The 20,402-nt window shown below is 43.5% G+C and overlaps 1 protein-coding gene across 7 annotated transcripts in view; it reads left to right on the plus strand.

Moving 5' to 3' along the window:
* BCAS3 (BCAS3 microtubule associated cell migration factor) overlaps positions 1-20,402 on the plus strand; it is a 1,423,373-nt gene that overhangs the window by 936,462 nt on the left and 466,509 nt on the right. The window lies entirely within an intron of this gene.

The raw sequence follows: 20,402 nt of genomic DNA on the forward strand, positions 1-20,402 counted from the left end.
GAAGGTCTCGCTTACCAAGAAAGGTTAGATAAACTGGGTTTATTTAGTCTAGAGAAAAGACGCCTTAGAGGAGATCTAATTAACATGTATAAATACATCAGAGGGCAATATAATAGCTTGGCGGATGAGCTTTTTGTCCCTAGGCCTTCTCAAAGGACTAGAGGACATGAGATGCGCATGGAGGAAAAACGTTTTAGCCATTTATTTAGGAAAGGGTTCTTTACAGTAAGAGTGATTAAGATGTGGAATGCATTGCCACAGGAAGTCGTTATGGCAAACTCTATACCTGCATTTAAAGGGGGCTTAGATGCTTTCCTTGCGTTGAAAGACATCCATGGCTACAATTACTAGGTTATGCCTAATGATGTTGATCCAGGGATTTTATCTGATTGCCATCTGGAGTCAGGAAGGAATTTTTCCCTTTTGGAGCTAATTGGACCATGCCTTGTGGGTTTTTTTTCGCCTTCCTCTGGATCAACAGGGGTATGTGGGGGACGGGCTGGAGTTGTACTTTGTACTGGTTGAACTCGATGGACGTATGTCTTTTTTCAACCAAAATAACTATGTAACTATGTAACTATGTATGTATATCGCCTTTCTCCTGTCGGACTCAAAGCGCTTGCGAGGCAGCCACTAGAGCGCACTCAGTAGGCAGTAGCAGTGTTAAGGAGACTTGCCCAAGAAACTCCTTACTGAATAGATGCTGGCTTACTGAACAGGCAGAGCTGAGATTTGAACCCAGGTCTATAGCAGTCTTATGACTAACAGCTTCTCAAAGGAGCTTGCATTCAAATATCCATATTATGGTCATAGCCTAATATTTCTAGGGCCAATTTAGGGAAAAGCCATTCAACTCACCAATATGTTTTTAAGATGTGGGAGGAAGTCAAAGTGTCGTGATGGAAAGTAACCATGCAGAATTTTGGTGGAACATGCAAACTCCATGCAGATAGTGTCCTGGCCAGAAATCAAACTTGAGATTCTAGCCACCTTGATACTCAAGCTGTTCATGGATAATGTATTGCACATTAGTTTTGCAGTGGTTATTTGGGAAATGTTACATACCTGTTTTCCACTGTAAGTAACATTTTCTTTCTTATTCTATTTGGATCCCACTTTATAGTTGGCGGGGGTTTGTACAACCTTGCCTCAATGAGTGTTAGCACCCACAATTCAAGTCAGCATAATTATTACATTGCATATGAAAAATCGACTTTGGAAAGCAGTGTGACATCTTTGTACATAAGACATCCATCTGTTTTGGCCTAGTCAGGATTGCTTGTGTGAGTGCTCTACTTGCGTGGGTGTGTGAAAGTAAACAGAGAAGTAGTACTGTGAATCACTTTAAAACTTTGGATTAACAGATATATGCAGTGGTCAAGAATAAGAGTTATCATCCTCCAGTAAGAATTGTTGTGTGTTACTTGTTTAGAGTAGCAGGGTCAAACTTTATCAGAATGTAAATAAGCAAGTCATATTGTAAACTAAAAGGAGACAGTGTGTTGCGAGTGAAAAAAACAGCGAAAATTTGGGCAGAATAGAATTGTATGGATGGAACTTTTGTCATAACTGCTATAAATGTGCATTTATTTAAAATCAGTGATTACTTAGCTATTTGCTTAGTTTATTTGTGAAGAAGAATGCACAGTGACTGACGGTACAAAATCCAACTTGATCTTTTCCCCAACTAACTGCAGTAAACTAAAATCTTGTGTAGATTTCTTCACTATTATCTTTGCTTTTATTAAATATCATAAAACTAATGTCGGCCTTCAAAATTTGCACTACTTGCATCTATTGGGCTGCTGTACAGCAACAAGTTTCCCTTCAGATGCTTTAATGCTTGATACCATAGCACAATACTTTAAATACTGGGGCTTAAAATCAGTGAAGCATCTTTATCATTATGTCCCATGTGTGTTGCTAAGTGGTGATGAAACAAAGCATGTTGTGATGTAACCAAGGCCAGATTCTTGAACCCCACCTGTCAACACATGCCACACTGTAAATCACACCCTTATTGTCATGCCCTAAACCACACCTTTGTCATCATATGCTAAACCACACCCTTATTGTCATACCCTAAACCACACTTTTATTACCAATATACTTATAATGCTGATAGAAGAATATCGGTAATTTTACAGCTATCCTACTATCTCTTTAACTAACCTTTCTCTCACTTTAACTCCCCACTACTTTCTCCTAACACTAACCTACCCCTTCTTACGCCTAACTCTAAGCCTCCCTAAGGGTTATCATTATTACTGCCAATGTGGGGTTCAGCTATATAATACCTGAACACCATGCACCGATAACTTACCCCTGCTGCTATTGGTCCACCCCCTCTATCTTTACCAACATCTCTGCCACAATATCCACCCCTATTAGCCCTCTGCCAATATGTCTGCCTCCATTTTGGGGGTACCCAGCACTTTGGCTCTATCTGTCACTAAAACTGTCCACTGGGATGTATGATAGCCACAATTACGATTAAAGGGAACTAAGCTTTAGAGATTTTTCTTTTTTAAATGACATTTCCCATAAGAGAGGTGTGTAATGTAGTGTGGCAGTGGGGTGAGCCTCACTACTTTCCTATTTGGCTGCTGCTCCTTCTCCAGGACCAACTGACACTGAACCGCATTTTGTACTTCTGGGCAGTGTTCTTTCATTTTATCGCCTCAATGCATGCTGGAAGGTGTGTGCTGTGGATGCAAGAACAGAGAAGCTGTTGGATCCACGTACTTCATCTGCTGGCATGCAATGTAGCGCACAAGGGAGAGAGACACTGCTGGGAACTACAATATGCAGTTCAGTGTCGGTCCGTCATGGAGAAGATGGTGCATCCAGTACGGGCCCGGGACCAGAGGAGCAGCAATCGGTAGGTAAGTAGTGAGGCTCACCTTTATCTCATCCCCCCCAACAGCACACTACATTACAAACCTTCCTTTTGGGGAGGTTCATTTAAAAAATATATATCGACATTGCTCAGTGCCCTTTAACATTGGGATCTGTTGTGATACCCAGTTTTCCAAGCGTTTGCCAGATTTGTTGTTTCAGATTTTAAGTGGGTTTAGAGATACAATAGGTTTGAAATGGGCTCCCTGCAACTGTGTCGGACTTATGTTAAAAAATGGCAAGGTACAAAACATGGAAGCAACAGTGAAAGTGAAAATAGGGGGATTTTAAGCAGTCTGTATGGTTGAAGTGGGCTTAAAATTGCCCTGGACAGCTATATACTGGACCTAATAAAAGTGCTGTGGTGGGTTGTTGCCTCTGCCTCACATAATATTATTTAAAGCTTTTAAATAATACAAGCGGTAAAAGGGACAATAGAATATGTTGAAGGTTGGCACAGAAACCAGAAATAATAAGTGGTTGAGAGGCAAATGTCGGTGGGCTTAATGCAAACTTTTTTTTTATTTAGTTTTATTATGTTTTTCTGAAAGAAGAGACTAATATTGCAGGGAATGTGCACTGAACCTCATGCAGACCACTAAGTGTTGTGCACAAATGACTTGGCTGTCTACTCCACATTACTCAAAAACTATTATATGGGAAGTACCAGGAATGACTACAGTTACTGAAAAATGAATTCAATATAAATTCTTGGCTTTGCCAAATTTCAGCATATGTTTAGGTAACCTGTGCCTGGCTGTCACACGTGCCTGGGAGTGTCAAAAAACAATCACTGTATCTTTCCGTGTGCTTTACAGAGAGGAGCAATGGAAAAAATATAATCCTGTTATTTTCTTCAAAATTCTTTTCCCTAACTTCTGCCTAGAGTGTGTAGGTGATTTCTTGATGTCAGTGGCCTCTCCTTTAATAATTTGCTAGTTTGAAAAATCCTCTATTCTCCCCACAGCAAGTCACCTGCCCCTTGCCAGCCCCCACCCCCGGAGCAGCACAACCTGCCTTGGCCCGATAATCATGGATAAACTGACAACCAAAACATTCAGGGCTGATCATTCAGTGTTAAATGCTTACATAGCTGTAGAGCTGGACCCCAGGTGATATTGACCGACTAAACTTATAACACCAGCATCCATGTGTGCCGCCCACCATGTATTAGCACTCTGTACAATTTACTTGTGCTATGCTGGGTACACACCATACAATTTCAAGTACGATTTTTATTTTGCTCGAGAATTAGATCACATTGAAAAACACATCAGGGAAGCTATTGACAGCATTTGAGCGATTCTGAGGGCAGTATCGGTGGATATCTTGATCGAAAAGCAATCGGACAAGTTGAATATAATCGATCGAAAATAAGAAAATCTTACCGTTCGTATGCCCGTTCAATCAAGTACACCAATAGTTTGACCGATAAAGTAGGCTTGCACAGGCCTGCCCTCGATCACAACATCATCAATAGTTATATTGGTTATCTCCAAAAAGATGGGAAGTAAAAAAAAAAAAAGTTTTAAAAGTCGTAATAGGGATATGCTTTCCTGTAAAATGTGTGTTCGGGTACAGCAAATGCCTAGATTCTGTGAAAATAATGGGAAATTCATAGCTGATCATATGCAAATATGACTGTATATGCTTAGTGTGGAGCATATATGTTATAATGACAGAGAAATCAGAAGTCAGACTGGAAGGGCTACAAATGAGTGTGACAAGGCTGCTTTAAGGTTATGCAGCAACGCACAGAACAGTGCTGTTCATTCATTAGTGATATCATTAATGATGACAGCATGCTCAGATATTTCTTTTTTCTTAATTGTGCACATAGCACTAATTACCAAGTAGGCCTTTTTAGAATTGGTTTCCTATTCAGAAGTGACAACTTAATTTGAGTGGGTTCCTGTGATCCCTTTGCCTGCGTGTGTTCATGTCTGCACTATCTGTCTCACTGCCAGATCCTATCTATTTTTCCTTTCAAGAAACCAGTGAAAAAAGTGGTAATTCAACACTACCTGAAACCATCCTCCCAGACTTCCACCTTACAGTTACACCCTGAAGTCATCACCTCTTGACCCCACAGGTCATGGGTCTAGTGCTTTTTTATCCTGCTTGATTCCTCTGTCTCTGCCCACTTCCTTCACAACATTAGAACCTTGTTATATAAGGAAATTGGAAACACTAACAGGCCTTTCTGAGGCCAACAATTCCTCTGCAAGATAAGATTTCCTCTCTGCTTCTAAGTAATTACTGATGATACTTATAAATAGATCCTACTTTTAATCTAATTGAGTAGAATTTTTTTCTGTTATAATTTCTGAAGTGCAGGTTGAACAAAGCTTCAGACTCTGGTGATGTTCATAGTAAAAGCAACTGTGATCTAGTTTGATATGTACTAATGAATAAGGGAAATATATTTACTGCCATTTGATTTGTTACATTTGTAGAACAATAACAATGTGGGAAAGTGGGACAATTAACATAGAAACCTTACATACACATGTGGGAGAAATGTTGCCCTAAGTGATTGCAGTTGTTTTAGATAACCATTTACTTACAGCAAGTGTAAATATGTATTTACAATGATTATTTTTACACACCTGGAATGAAGCAGGTCATTTGGGCGCACACATGGAGGTACGTAGCACCAGATGAAGACGTGGCTATAGCTTCAATGCTATAGTCCGCTCCCCACATAATGGTAATTTAGGGTTCCGGCGATCGCCGGACTCCAAATCAATTCTCCCTCCGAGTTGCTATGACTCAGAGGCGGAATAGTATTTAACTCTGCCCGGTGATTCAGGCAGCAGCGTGAGCCGGCATTTGGGTTGTCCTGCGCCCAACTGTCTAGGCGGCATACTAGTACATACGCACCTGGAAAACCACATCAGATATTTTCAGGCATTTCAAGTTGGCTCCTTACTGGCTGTCAACTGTCATGTTTAGCTTCTCTTCTGCTGCATCTCCACAGTGAACTCCAAGTGTTATTATCATGGTTCCCTCCTGTAACAGTGCAGTCACCATGACTACCTTCACCCATACAGAGTTTGGCTACACCAACACCTGCTGGGGAGGGGCCTCCTGTTTTGGAGTGTGGTAGGGTGAATAGCTGGTACCCCCCACAGCTTGTTCCCCTTCAGCCCTCCCCTACCATTGGTTGCAGGGAAAATTTGCCACTTTCCCAGTAGTTATGCAACTGTGTTATGTTGCTGTGGTCTTTTACCACTATCCTGCATGGCAGCATTCTTGTAAGTGCCTTAAACTGTAACACCCCATTTGTCCAAGTCTTGTGTGTTAACATAGTGGAGTTTTTTGAGGGTAGACATGGCCGTATTTAGTGCCCTGAAAAACATCCATGTAAAGGCTTACTAATGATCTGCCTGGCTCTATGTCCATTCTGTCCTGTGGAGAGGAGAGAGGATCGGCAGGGATACCACATTGCAGCCCATAATGGAAACTGTAGTAGCGCTTGGCTGAGTATTATCCAGATAGGTCAATTGCTGAATGGGAGGCCACTGACGTTGGGGGGGATATGTACTCACAGTAGGTTGCCGCACAAAATACTGTGTTTAAAGCATTAGATTTGTTTAAACTTTGAGTACTTAATTTAGTTAGTATTGTTGCAGTAATTGGAGAAGTTCAAAATTATTATTCAGATGAGAAGCAATTGTCGACAGAATCAGTTTTGCTGCAGAAAGTGTGTGTTCACTTTTTCAAAGGCTTTTCATGAGAATTTTGTGAAAAGTGAAATATATGGGCTGTCATCCTTTCTGTTTTTAGTCTCTTCCACGTATATGTGAAGAGGCCGCCACTTTCAGATTGAGTGCAGCAGTCTCTCCATGGTGGTTTCCACCAGGTGGTACTGATTGAGTAATCAGTGCCTCTATATATCTAGGAGGGGCTATTCAAAGGTATGGAAAGCCTCTGATTGGCCCCTGGGGATGTAAATAAAGACAAGGATTGGTAGATGATACTAGTTTCATGGGTCACCTCTGAGGGACATATGTCAGGGATGATTTGTAGTTTACAATGACAGCAAAACATTTCTGAAATTATCTGACATGGGAATCCAGCTAACTCTCTGACTGGCTTTCCATTTTCATGAAAAAGTATTGCCGTGCTAAACTCTATACTAGTACAGTGGTCTTGAACGTTTAGAAAATCATATAGAAAGTACCGTAAGTCTGCAATGGACTGTTACTCTTTAAAAAATGAACTTTGCCTAAGCCCTGGCAATCCCATTTATTGTCCTGCTTGTCCAAGTAGTAAGAGTGCGGGTTTGTTACTCCCTGTGCCAAACTCAAACCCTCTCCTCCAGCCAACCCCTGTCAATGAAAGCTCTTTTTGGAAATAATGGTGGGGACTAGTAATCCTTAATTTTAGTTTGTTTTCTGATCATACATTTAGATAGACCGTTATTTATTCATGTAGTAAGCTGAAAGCTTCTTTGGAAAGTGGAATCTAAGCTATGGCTTTTGCTGGACATTACTGTCAGCCAGTGAAATTAGGAGCCTCAATACAGATTTGCTGGGTTAATACCTATTCACATATGCAGACATATAGTCATATACAGTCATAGAAACCAGAAACTTTGAGGGTTTTTCATGTACAGTATAATGTAATGCTGCTTATTAGTACTTCCCTTCCTCATTTCCTCTGTTTTTATTTTTATTTTTTTATATACATATATTTATTTGTTTAATTGTTGCTAATCTCCTACAAATATAGCATAGCATAAAAGACAACCTGCCAGCAAATTATCTAAAAGTGGAAATCAGGAAAGGCATAGCCCATCTTTATTAATGCCATCCCTGTTGAAACTAAACATCACTTAAATAGAAATGTAACATTTCCAGCCATGTGAGGTAACCTATAGGGTCTCAACACCATGCTTTGATTAACCACCCTGGCGTTCATTTTCCCCAGGATTTCTGTGCAAAAAGTGTTTCAATTAATTTCCAATAATTTTCAACCTTTTTTTTTTGCAATTAATTTTTTTGGGGGAAATTGAATTCAATACAGGTTATTGTATTGAATTTAATTAAAAAAAAAAGTGTTTTCTGCAAGATGTTGATGATGCTGGTGTCATCAACGCCGATCAACGGGGGACATGTGATCGCCGAAGGAGAAACAAAATCCGCCAAGGGACATGGAAGAAGACACTGGGGAAGCTATCAGAGGTACGCGACGACGGATCAGCACGCCAATGGTGAGTATAAGACCCAGATGTATAGGTAGCCAGATGTGCAGCCACGTATAATTAGCCAGATGTATAGCCAGATGTATAGGTAGCCAGATGTGCAGCCAGGTATATATAGTGAGCCAGATGTTTAGCCAGGTATATAGTGAGCCAGATGTGCAGCCAGGTATATAGTGAGCCAGATGTGCAGCCAGGTATATAGTGAGCCAGATGTGAAGCCAGGTATATAGTGAGCCAGATGTGCAGCCAGGTATATAGTGAGCCAGGTGTTTAGCCAGATTTATAGGTTGCCAGATGTCCCCCCCCCCCCCCCATCCTAGCATGCTGTGGGTAGTGATCTGTGCTACCCACAGCATGTAGAACAAGCATCCAGCCACCCTAGGGAATCCCTGGGCAGCCAGGGGGCAGAGAATGTGCAGGGGTTCCCCCTTGTATGCGGAGGCTATGTGGAGGGGGATCCCCCTCTGTGCAGGTGGGGGGATCCCCTTCAATGATGGCAATGTGGGCGGGGATCCCCCTCTGTGCGGGTGGGGGGATCCCCTTCAATGATGGCAATGTGGGCGGGGATCCCCCTCTGTGCGGGTGGGGGGATCCCCTTCAATGATGGCAATGTGGGCGGGGGATCCCCCTCTGTGCGGGTGGGGGGATCCCCTTCAATGATGGCTATGTGTGGGGGGGGGGGATCCCCCTCTGTGCGGGTGGGGGGATCCCCCTTCAATGGTGGCTATTTGGGTGGCCTATCCCCCTCCAAACCCCCTCTCTCCCGATCCCCCCCCTCCTGTTTCAGCCCATCGAGTAAATGGATGTACTCACCCGAGGGCTTTCTCCAGCGACGGCTGCAGCGCCCTTCCGCCTCCATCTCCGAAGTCTCGTTTGCCGTACAGTTACATTACGAGACTTGGTGACGTCACCAAGTCTCGTAATGTAACTGTACGACAAACGAGACTTTGGAGATGGAGGAGGAAGGGCGCTGAGACCACTTGGAACAGTTCTGCCCAGGTGTGGCTGTCCTAGCAACAGTATTACCGGACTGCATGGAAAACACCTCCAGAAGAACCCGTATGAGCGTATAAATCTGTACAGATCAGCTCAATTAATGTCACTATTTGGGATTCCAGCAGTATAAATACATAATAATACATAGGGCTTGATTCACAAAGCGGTGCTAACTGTTAGCACGCCTGTGAAAACCCCCTTAGCACGTATAAAACGAGCTTTTCGCGCGCAAAACTTTATCCACATAAAACTTTACGCGGGCACTGCACAGAGCGCAGGGTGCTCTGCGCGAAGTGCCCATTAAAACCTATGGAACTAATGCTGCATACACACTTGAGATAAAAGTCTCTGGAAAAAGCAAGATCACAGACCAATTATACCCCATTCCATGTAGTATGAGAGCCATACTCTACACAGTCTATTCTATGGAGCTGAACTCCACATCAGATAAAATCTTTGCAAGATGCTGCACACAAAGATGCCCATACACATTCAAAAGATCATTATCTACAAAAGATCTCTTCCTGCAATAGATCCATTCCTGCAAAATGCATTCATAGTCTATGAGATCTGCAGATCCTCATACACACCTTGTTTAACAGGCAATCATCTGCATATCTGGCAATCATCTGCAGATCTGAAAATCCATTCTGGTGGATCTGATCTGCAGATGATTGCCTGCTAAACAAGGTGTGTATGAGGATCTGCAGATATCATAGACTATGAATGCATTTTGAAGGAATGGATATATTGCAGGAAGAGATCTTTTGTAGATAATGATCTTTTGAATGTGTACGGGCATCTTTGTGTGCAGCATCTTGCAAAGATTTTATCTGATGGGGAGTGTAGCTCCATAGAATAGACTGTGTAGAGTATGGCTCTCATACTACATGGATTGGGGTAAAATTGGTCTGTGATATTGCCTTTTCCAGAGACTTTTATCTCAAGTGTGTATGCAGCATTAGCGCGCATAGGACTTTGCACGCGTAAAGTTTTGCGCGTGCAAAGTTAGCGCGCGATCCGATTGAGAAATCCAGTGCTAACCTACTTAGCACCCTGGTTAGCACGTCTAAAGACTTTAGACATGCTAAGTAGGTTAGCACCGCTTTGTGAATCAAGCCCATATAATGGTAATCATGGAAATGTTGTAAGGGGACTGCTGCTTCTTTTGTTGTAATATAGACTCTTTGTTTTTAGATTTTTGCCATCAGCATTGTAGAAATAGATGATATCTTGTCTACTGAATAAAATATAGAACCCTCATATACAATGCTATAAGTAATACAATGCTATAAGTAATACTTTTCATCACTGTTGTGTCATATGTTGCTCTCTTAAACATCTATCTAGGTTATTAAAATTACATCACTTAGAGTTGATGTTTGGCACTTTAGCATAGAGTCGATGCCCAGAAAAAAGTAAGAATTGTGAAAGAAAAGGGGGAAGGAAGGGAAAATGGCATCAGGCCTTTGGAGAGCTTATTTCAATAATGTGTAGGTATGAATTCTCCCTGCTCAAGGCTTAGTTCAATTGGAGCCGATCAATACTTATTTAGAGTGCTGTCTGAGGAACCAGGTATATGGGTTGATGAGACTATCATGTCTTTGTACCCTTCAATACTGGTATATTCACGCCATGACATCCAGGTGTTCCAGCGGAATTCTTTTTTAGAGACCTGAATAGGTACTGTAGGTCTTTGCATGATATTCATTTTTATGATCTTAATTTCACCCACTTAGGAGAATTTTTAGTAAATCCCATTTTGTCATGCACCTCTTTATCCTCTCTACCTCTGTAGGATTTGGGGGTGGGGTAGTTCAAGATATATGGTATGGGGATAATTTCACTTCTGAGTTGGGTAAAGTTTTTGTGGCCCAATGAAACAGGAACAATTTGATTATGTTCTCTTTCAGATAAACCAACTCCTATATTTTTGTACTTCCCTCAGCTAATTTTAAGACTGTAGATTTGGTTACAGATTTTGGATTTTTTAACCTCTTATGGACCAGATGGCTCTGGCTGCTTTTAGACCAGAGCCCGTCCATACACTTTTAAGTGATGTGATGGTTTGTGATTGGCTCACAGCAATCACGAGGTCAGGAGCCAATGAAACAGAAGCTCTGCTGACAGAATCTCTGCTGTCAGCATGACAGCAGAGCAAGTGAGTGCAGCAAGGAGGACAGTGTCAAGAACAGCGAGATTTAACCCTCCTGGCGGTCTATTAAAAACCGCCAGGGGGCAGCGCTGCCGTTTTTTTTTTTTTAAATCATGTAGCGAGCCTAGGGCTCGCTACATGATAGCCGCTGCTCAGCAGCATCCCCCCAGCCCCTCCGATTGCCTCCGGCGATAGGCGATCAGGAAATCCCGTTCAAAGAACGGGATTTCCTGGAGGGCTTCCCCCATCACCATGGCGATAGGGCGGGATGACGTCACCGACGTCATGGATGTCGTGACATCTAAGGTAGTCCCGATCCACCCCTTAGCGCTGCCTGGCGCTGATAGGCCAGGCAGCGCAGGGGTCTAGGGGAGGGCTCTGCGGCGACGCGGATAGCGGCGAATCGGCGCGGGGCGGCGGCGATCGGCGTTTAGCAAAAAAAAAATTACGCAAATCGGCCCAGCAGGGCCTGAGAAAACCTCCTGCGCGGCTTACCCTGAACCCCCAGGAAGGTTAATGGACCAAGCAGCAAATATGATTAGAATTTACGCCCTGGCACTAATGACAGCTTCAAAACAGGGCATAAATTCCAATCAGCATGGTCCAGAAATGGTTACGTATGTTTGGGATGGTATTCCTTGGGCTTGAGAGAAAAAATAGATTGTCTGTGTAAGAGGTGGCTTTAAGGCTATCCCATCCTATAACTGCACCCCTAATACCGTATATATAGTGGGCTCGCACACCAGCTTCTCAATCGAGCGAAAATTGTCGTTTAATAATCCATATGTCAAACACAGAGCATGACAATGCACTACTGTACAGTAACAATGTGTTCCGATCAGTCGGTTTTCTGTACAGTGTAGTGCTCAGGCCACCTGCCATTTTTTCCACTTTAACATCTAAGAAGGGCACAGAGAGATCAGAGATCTCCGGGTTGAAGACAATACCTGCAAATAGTGAATTCAGGTACTCAATGAAAACATAGAGATCCTTGCGGTCCCCTCTCCATAGCACAAACACATCGTCAATGTACCTTACCCACATGACCACGTGGGCAAGGTACAGCGGCGACCGGAACACAAACATCTCCTCAAGAAATCCAACAAATAAGTTAGCATACGCAGGGGCAGCCGAGCTGCCCATGGCTGTCCCCCTGCTCTGTCTAAACCACATGTTCTCAAATCTAAAACAATTGCATGTGAGTATGAGCTCTAGACCTGCCAGGATAAACTCAGATGGCAAAAGGGCATTCTGTTGTTGTATCAAAACGGCTGTTTGCGGCGGGTGCGGTCCCATGCAGGCAGCACCAGCCAATGGATTTGAATCAAGCGGTGAGTGACAGTATAGATAGATCAGTATAAGTTACATTTCTATGTATACAACAAAGATTGCTATGAGATCCATTTATTGGACATCACACTTTATGTCCATAATGTATGTTGACATTTGTGTAATTTGCATAGATGGTATTTATCTATTGTTTGCTGCATGTTTACATTTTTATGAGTGGGTGTTACCTATTCCAATGGGCTGAGCCTGCACTACGGGTATTTATTGGTGTGCACATTTCAATTCAATGTTTGTCTGCACTTATCTGATGAAGGGGACCCGCTGTGGCCCTGAAACAATTGTCATGCTCTGTGTTTGACATATGGATTATTAAACGACAATTTTCGCTCGATTGAGAAGCTGGTGTGCGAGCCCACTCTGTAACCTTACGATATTCATTGGATGTTGGCTTTGCATCCAGGACTCAGCACCCGACCTCATACGGAAAGGTGTGCCGCTCCTAACCTTCACTACTGCCCTAATACCGTACATACTCGCATATAAGCCGACCCCCCAACTTTTACCTGAAAAACCAGGGAAAAATGATTGACCCCCATATAAGCCGGGGGTAGGAAATGCTGGATTGGTGCAGGCTGCGTGATCCCCCCAGTGTGTCCCAGTATAGCTAGTATAGTGCCCAGTATAGCTAGTAAAGTGCCCAGTATTGGTAGGCAGTGCCCCAGTATAGCTAGTATAGTGCCCAGTATAGCGCCCAGTATAGCCAGTATAGTGCCCAGTATTGGTAGGTAGTGCCCCAGTATAGCTAGTATAGTGCCCAGTATAGCTAGTAAAGTGCCCAGTATTGGTAGGTAGTGCCCCAGTATAGCTAGTATAGTGCCCAGTATAGCTAGTATAGTGCCCAGTATAGCAAGTATAGTGCCCAGTATAGCCAGTATAGTGCCCAGTATAGCCATTATAGTGCCCAGTATAGCCAGTATAGTGCCCAGTATAGCTAGTATAGTGCCCAGTATAGCTAGTATAGTGACCAGTATAGCCAGTATAGTGCCCAGTATAGCTAGTATAGTGCCCAGTATAGGTAGGTAGTGTCCAATATAGTGCCCAGTATAGCTAGTAAAGTGCCCAGTATTGGTAGGTAGTGCCCCAGTATAGCTAGTATAGTTCCCAGTATAGCCAGTATAGTGCCCAGTATAGCTGCCCGCTCCCCCCGCGGCCCCGCTGCTATTACCTGTTTAGGCAGCGGCTTCCTCTCATGCGTTGCGTATTAAGTGTATCACAGCAGCGCGCCCGGCGCTGAAACAAGCGTGCAGCTAATCCAGTCTGACTTCAGTCAGAGCACCTGATCTGCATGCTTGTTGAAGGGCTGTGGCTAAAAGTATTAGAGACACAGGATCAGCAGGAAAGTCAGGCAACTGGTATTATTTTAAAAGGAAAAATCCTTATCCTTCTCAGTTTAGGTTCCCTTTAAGTGTTAAAGTGACCCTACAGTGATAGAGATATGAAGGCTGCCATATTTATTTTCTTTTAAATAAAGATAGTTATCTGGCTGTCCTGCTGTTCCTGTGTCTTAACCACTTTGAGCTACTGATCTAAAATGAGCATCAAGGGCATATGACTAAAGCTTGACTACACTATTTGACAATGCTTGTTTCAGGTGTGTGATTCAGCCTCTACTGAGGCCAGAACGATAATACAGCTGGAGAAGTGGCATTGTTTAACTACTAAACGACTGCATCATGCCAATGGACGTGACCGCGGCGGCAGCCCCAGGACCGCCTAATGCCAATTGGCGTCAAGTCCTGGGGCTGGCTTTTGCAGCCTTCAGTCTCCTAGGGGCGATATACTGGGGACAGCCGTGTGACATGACACAGGAAATAAATAGGGAAATTTAATACAAAAACCCCCACATAAATATTTACCCAAAACAATAAAATAAACACTGGGGGGGGGGGGGGAGGAATCAGACCCCACCAACAGGAAGCTCTGTTGGTGGGGAGAAAAGGAGGGAGGGGGTGGAGATCACTTAATGGCCTGGTCTTTAGGCTGGTTTAACATTGTGGTCCTCAAGTGGTTAAAAAATAAACCAATATTGCAGCCTCTAAATCCATTTCTACAAGGTCATTTATACCACTTTGTGGTGCCCATTGTGCAGCCTTTTTGAGATGATGGCACTGCATGAATGAATGTATAATAACAATAGTGTTTCCTCTACTCTTTTTTTTTATGAGACTTTGCCTATTTTCCAAAAATAGTACATTTATATTGTTGCTTTACACACTTTCCATCCTGTTCTCTATTAGCATTGCTTCCTGCTGACCTATAGTTATACATGGAATGGGTTAATTAATTTAGAGGCCTGAACTTGTCTCAGAACCACATAAGGAAGGAAATTCAGTTCACTACCTTGATTACAGAAACAATCTGAGCCAGCAGCCTGGGGGGTAGTGTAAATGGACCTTTTACTTAAAGAGGAACTCCAGTGAAAATAATGTAATAAAAATAGTGCTTCATTTTTACAATAATTATGTATAAATGATTTAGTCAGTGTTTGCCCATTGTAAAATCTTTCCTCTCCCTGATTTACATTCAGACATTTACCACATGGTGACATTTTTACTGTTGGCAGGTAATGTCGATGGAAAAAGATGCTGCTTGCATTTTTGGCAGTCGTAAAAAGCTGTTATTTCCCACAATGCAACAAGGCTCCCATAGTGTGATGTCAGTACCTCAGTGCTGTGAGGTGCTGACATCATTTGTGGGAGGGGTTTCACCATACAATTAGCCATACAGAGCCCCCTGATGATCCGTTTGAGAAAAGGAATAGATTTCTCATGGGAAAGAGAGTATCAGCTACTGATTAGGATTAAGATCAATTTTTGGTCACGGTTTCTCTTTAAGTACAACTGTCATTTTTTTTTTCAGAATCTTATGTTCATAGAGTGAAAGGCAAACAGTACAGCAGTACAAAAATACAATGTGCTAAAATAACTAGGACCTGTACACAGTGGCGTTCCTACCTAAGGGCGCAGGGGGGCGGGGCGCACCGGGTACCAGTCAGCCAGGGGGGTGTCGCCACGACCCCCCTACACCTGACTAAGGAGGGGAAGAGCAGCGCTAGGAGGAGGGGTGACAGCAGGGATAGCGGCGGGGAGGGGGAAATATCCCCCCCTCCCTCACCTGGGTCCCCTCCTTCTGCCTCTCTTCTCCCCCCAAAAATGCGGGCAGCGGGCCGGTGGCAGTGGGCAGCGAGCAGGCGAGCGCGGAGTATACTCACGTTACTTCCGCGTATCAGCCTGGAACGCTGCGTCACCGTCACGTGCCTCTTCTGCGCCTCCAATCATTGGAGGCGCAGTAGAGGCACGTGACGGCGACGCAGCAGTCCAGGCTGATACGCGGAAGTAACGTGAGTATACTCCGCGCTCGCCTGCTCGCTGCCCACTGCCACCGGCCCGCTGCCCGCATTTTTGGGGAAGAAGAGAGGCAGAAGGAGGGGACCCAGGTGAGGGAGGGGGGGATATTTCCCCCTCCCCGCCGCTATCCCTGCTGTCACCCCTCCTTCTAGCTACACGGGGGGGGGGGGGGGGGTTTACTACCTAAACTGGGGGCCACTATACTAGCTGGCAGCTGGGGGCCACTATACTGGAGGCAGCTAAACGGGGGGGGGGGGCACAGGGCACTATACTAGCTACACTGAGGGCATCTATGGGGGCCACTATATTACCTATACTGGGGGGGGGGCACCATACCAGCTACAATGGAGGCAACTATACTATCTAAACTGTGGGCCACTATACTAGCTATACTGGGGCAACTATGGGGGCCACTATACTAGCTATACTGGAGGGAAGCTCTACGGGGGCCACTATACAAACTACACTGGGGGCAGCAACACTACCTACATTGGGGGCAGCAGCTATGCTGCCTATCCTGGGGGCAACTATACTAGCTATATTGGGGCAACTATACTACCTTCACTGGGGGCAACTAGCTACCTATACTGGGGGCAACTGCTAGCTACCTATACTGGGGGCAGTGGCGGCACGGGGGGGGGGGTGGGGGGTGTGTGTGCTTTGGGTGCTGAAGCACCCCTTAAAATTCTCCAAGCACCCCCCAGCGTGAACTGACTTTCGGCATCTAATAGACGCCGTATCAGTTCACCGCAGCGGCAGAGCAGGGCTATAGTAAAATGTCCGAAGCCCTGCTCTGGAGACTTTGGGAGTTGCTGGCTGCAGAGGATCGTGGGAGCTGCGCACTGGACGGAGGCCGGAACAGGAGCTCTGCTGCAGGTGAGTAAATGTTTTTTTTTTCTTTTTAATTTATATTAGCAGCCAGGGGTAGCATTTATGTTCTGGCCAGGTCTGCTACACGATTGAAGTGTTTTCTGGACAGGTCTGCCACACGATTGCATGTATTTTCTGGGCAAATCTGCCGACATGATTGAACGTATTCTCTGGGCAAATCTGCCGACATGATTGCATGTATTTTCTGGGCAAATCTGCCGACATGATTGCATGTATTTTCTGGGCAAATCTGCAGACATGATTGAACGTATTCTCTGGGAAAATCTGCCGACATGATTGAACGTATTCTCTGGGAAAATCTGCCGACATGATTGAACGTATTCTCTGGGAAAATCTGCCGACATGATTGAACGTATTCTCTGGGCAAATCTGCCGGCATGATTGAACGTATTCTCTGGGCAAATCTGCCGACATGATTGAACGTATTCTCTGGGCAAATCTGCCGACATGATTGCATGTATTTTCTGGGCAAATCTGCCGACATGATTGCATGTATTTTCTGGGCAAATCTGCCGACATGATTGAACGTATTCTCTGGGCAAATCTGCCGACATGATTGAACGTATTCTCTGGGCAAATCTGCCGACATGATTGAACGTATTCTCTGGGCAAATCTGCCGACATGATTGAACGTATTCTCTGGGCAAATCTGCCGACATGATTGAACGTATTCTCTGGGCAAATCTGCCGACATGATTGAACGTATTCTCTGGGCAAATCTGCCGACATGATTGAACGTATTCTCTGGGCAAATCTGCCGACATGATTGCATGCATTTTCTGGGCAAATCTGCCGACATGATTGCATGTATTTTCTGGGCAAATCTGCAGACATAATTGCATGTATTTTCTGGGCAAATCTGCAGACATGATTGAACGTATTCTCTGGGAAAATCTGCCGACATGATTGAACGTATTCTCTGGGAAAATCTGCCGACATGATTGAACGTATTCTCTGGGCAAATCTGCCGACATGATTGAACGTATTCTCTGGGCAAATCTGCCGACATGATTGAACGTATTCTCTGGGCAAATCTGCCGACATGATTGCATGCATTTTCTGGGCAAATCTGCCGACATGATTGCATGTATTTTCTGGGCAAATCTGCAGACATGATTGCATGTATTTTCTGGGCAAATCTGCAGACATGATTGAACGTATTCTCTGGGCAAATCTGCCGACATGATTGAACGTATTCTCTGGGCAAATCTGCCGACATGATTGCATGTATTTTCTGGGCAAATCTGCCGACATGATTGCATGTATTTTCTGGGCAAATCTGCCGACATGATTGAACGTATTCTCTGGGCAAATCTGCAGACATGATTGAACGTATTCTCTGGGCAAATCTGCAGACATGATTGAACGTATTCTCTGGGCAAATCTGCACACATTACGTGTATTTTCACCCGGGTTCACGTCAAATTACAGTTAGCTCCGCCCTCATCCGATCATGTCTACGCCCATTTTTTTGCCGCGGCGCGCGATGTTATAGCGCCACCCATTTTTTGCCCCTTCACCTTTTTTTTGGGGGGGGGGGGGTGTCTTATAATACCCAGCACCGGGTGTCAAATGCCCTAGGTACGCCACTGCCTGTACAGGTCAATGTGTCAGTCCACTTCTCTGATCCAAAATGTGTGTCATGGATACAATCTAAAGCATTATTAAAGCGGAATATAACCCTGCATTTCAACTTTGCTCTAAAACATTATTTACAGCATATTATATGCAACTATCATTTTTTTTTTACTAGACCAGCATTGGAAGGGTTAAACGCAGAGGTTTAAAGTCGTGGAGAGATATGCAGAAGTTCAGATAGATACTGTACATTCTATTTAGTCAAATGTATCTATTGAGAAATGTTACACACTCTTTGGCTGTCCTCCAACTCCTTCTCAGTGAGAGAGATGAGTCACATTCAACACTTAGATACATTTATGTAAACAAAATGTATCTATTTCAGGTTCGGATGCGTCTGCAGAAATCTCCAGGAACTTTAAAGCCCTGTGTAACCCTTCCAATGCTGGTCTAGTAAAAAAAAAAAATGCTGGTTGCATATAATATACTGTAAATAATGTTTTAGAGCAAAGTTGAAATGCAGGGTTATATTCCGCTTTAAGTTAGTGTTTGCAATACTCAAAATACTGTATAATAATTGCATTATTTTGTAAGGTTTTTTTTCCGGGTAGGGACAACAAGAAATCCAGTTCAACAGCATCCCCTACATCTCATTGCTCTACAATCAGGCTTAGTTTTAACTTAAACTTGAAAATGAACATCGCAGGATGTTTCTTAATTCTGCCAATGACATATAACATACAAGAGAAGGAGAAAAAAAGAGACCTCTGTACCTGAAAAAAAAGTGAATAAATAAGGAAAGTAATAGGAAATAAGAGTAATAGGAAAGAGATTGGACAATGAGAACAGAAGAGCAAATAAAGAGAAATAGGAAGTAAGCAATTAGGGGGTAGAGTGGGGGGGAATAGAGAGAGGTAGAAGGTTATGTGTGAAGTACTAATGGTATATAGAACATCAGAAACCTAGAGCTGAGTCTCACATTTTTATTTTTAGTTTAAGGTGGACATGAACTCTTGCACAGGAGAGAAGGAAAACATAGAGAAATTCACCCTGAGAGTTTAGCCTATGTATTACAAGTTGTAATTTGATCTCTCCCCTGTGTCACATGACTGCCATGGCAGAGATGGCACATAAGCTTATTGGAAAGCACAGGCTGTTAAAGCAGGAGGATTATCCATACTATGCCAAGAAAAACACACATGTAAGAAGATAATTACTTGTTCTACTTACATAACATATGTATTGCACTGTCTTTGTTCCTGGCATGTGCCATTTCTTTTTCTCTCAGTGTGAAACTAATCCTGATGTAATTTCCTGCCTTACTTTTCTCCTTCAATCTGCAGTGTCAAAGCAGACGATCTGAGTTCAGGTCCGCTTCAATGACAGTCTGATATAAACTCATCTTTGTTGATCTGCAAAACAATCAGAAGCAATGACCCTTTGAACTTTCCAGTGCTAAAACCCTATTTAAAAGTGGTTCCTCAGCCCGATAAATGGGTTTTACTTTCAATTTATTTTCCAAGACAGATCAACGTGTACCTGAGGTGGGAAAAAATAAACATCTCACTTCAGATATGCTTCAAGTTTTTATTGCTGTCGCATCTCTTTTTAGAATATGTTCCCTCACTTCCTTTTCACACAGGGTGCTTTTAAACACTGATATTTGGTATTATTGTGTAGCACAAGAAGCACTGCTTTAAAATGTGTATTATTCTTTTTTTGTGACACAAAAGGCCCATCATGTCTCTGGAACATAACATAAAGAGTATTCTCTGCAACAGGGTCAAAGTCAGCAACAGCATACCTGATAGATGTTCTAAGGGCCCTTTTCCACTAGCAATCGCTAGCGTTCGCGCTACATGCTAGCGATTGCGATCAGCAAAAGTACAAAATTCCCCAGCGATTTCCCGACGTTTGCGATCGCAATTTTGCTATGCTATGCACTGCATAGCAAAATCGAGGCAAAAGACGTTCCGCG

This window comes from Hyperolius riggenbachi, chromosome 2, assembly GCF_040937935.1.
Source record: "Hyperolius riggenbachi isolate aHypRig1 chromosome 2, aHypRig1.pri, whole genome shotgun sequence".
Taxonomy (NCBI): Eukaryota; Metazoa; Chordata; class Amphibia; order Anura; family Hyperoliidae; genus Hyperolius; species Hyperolius riggenbachi.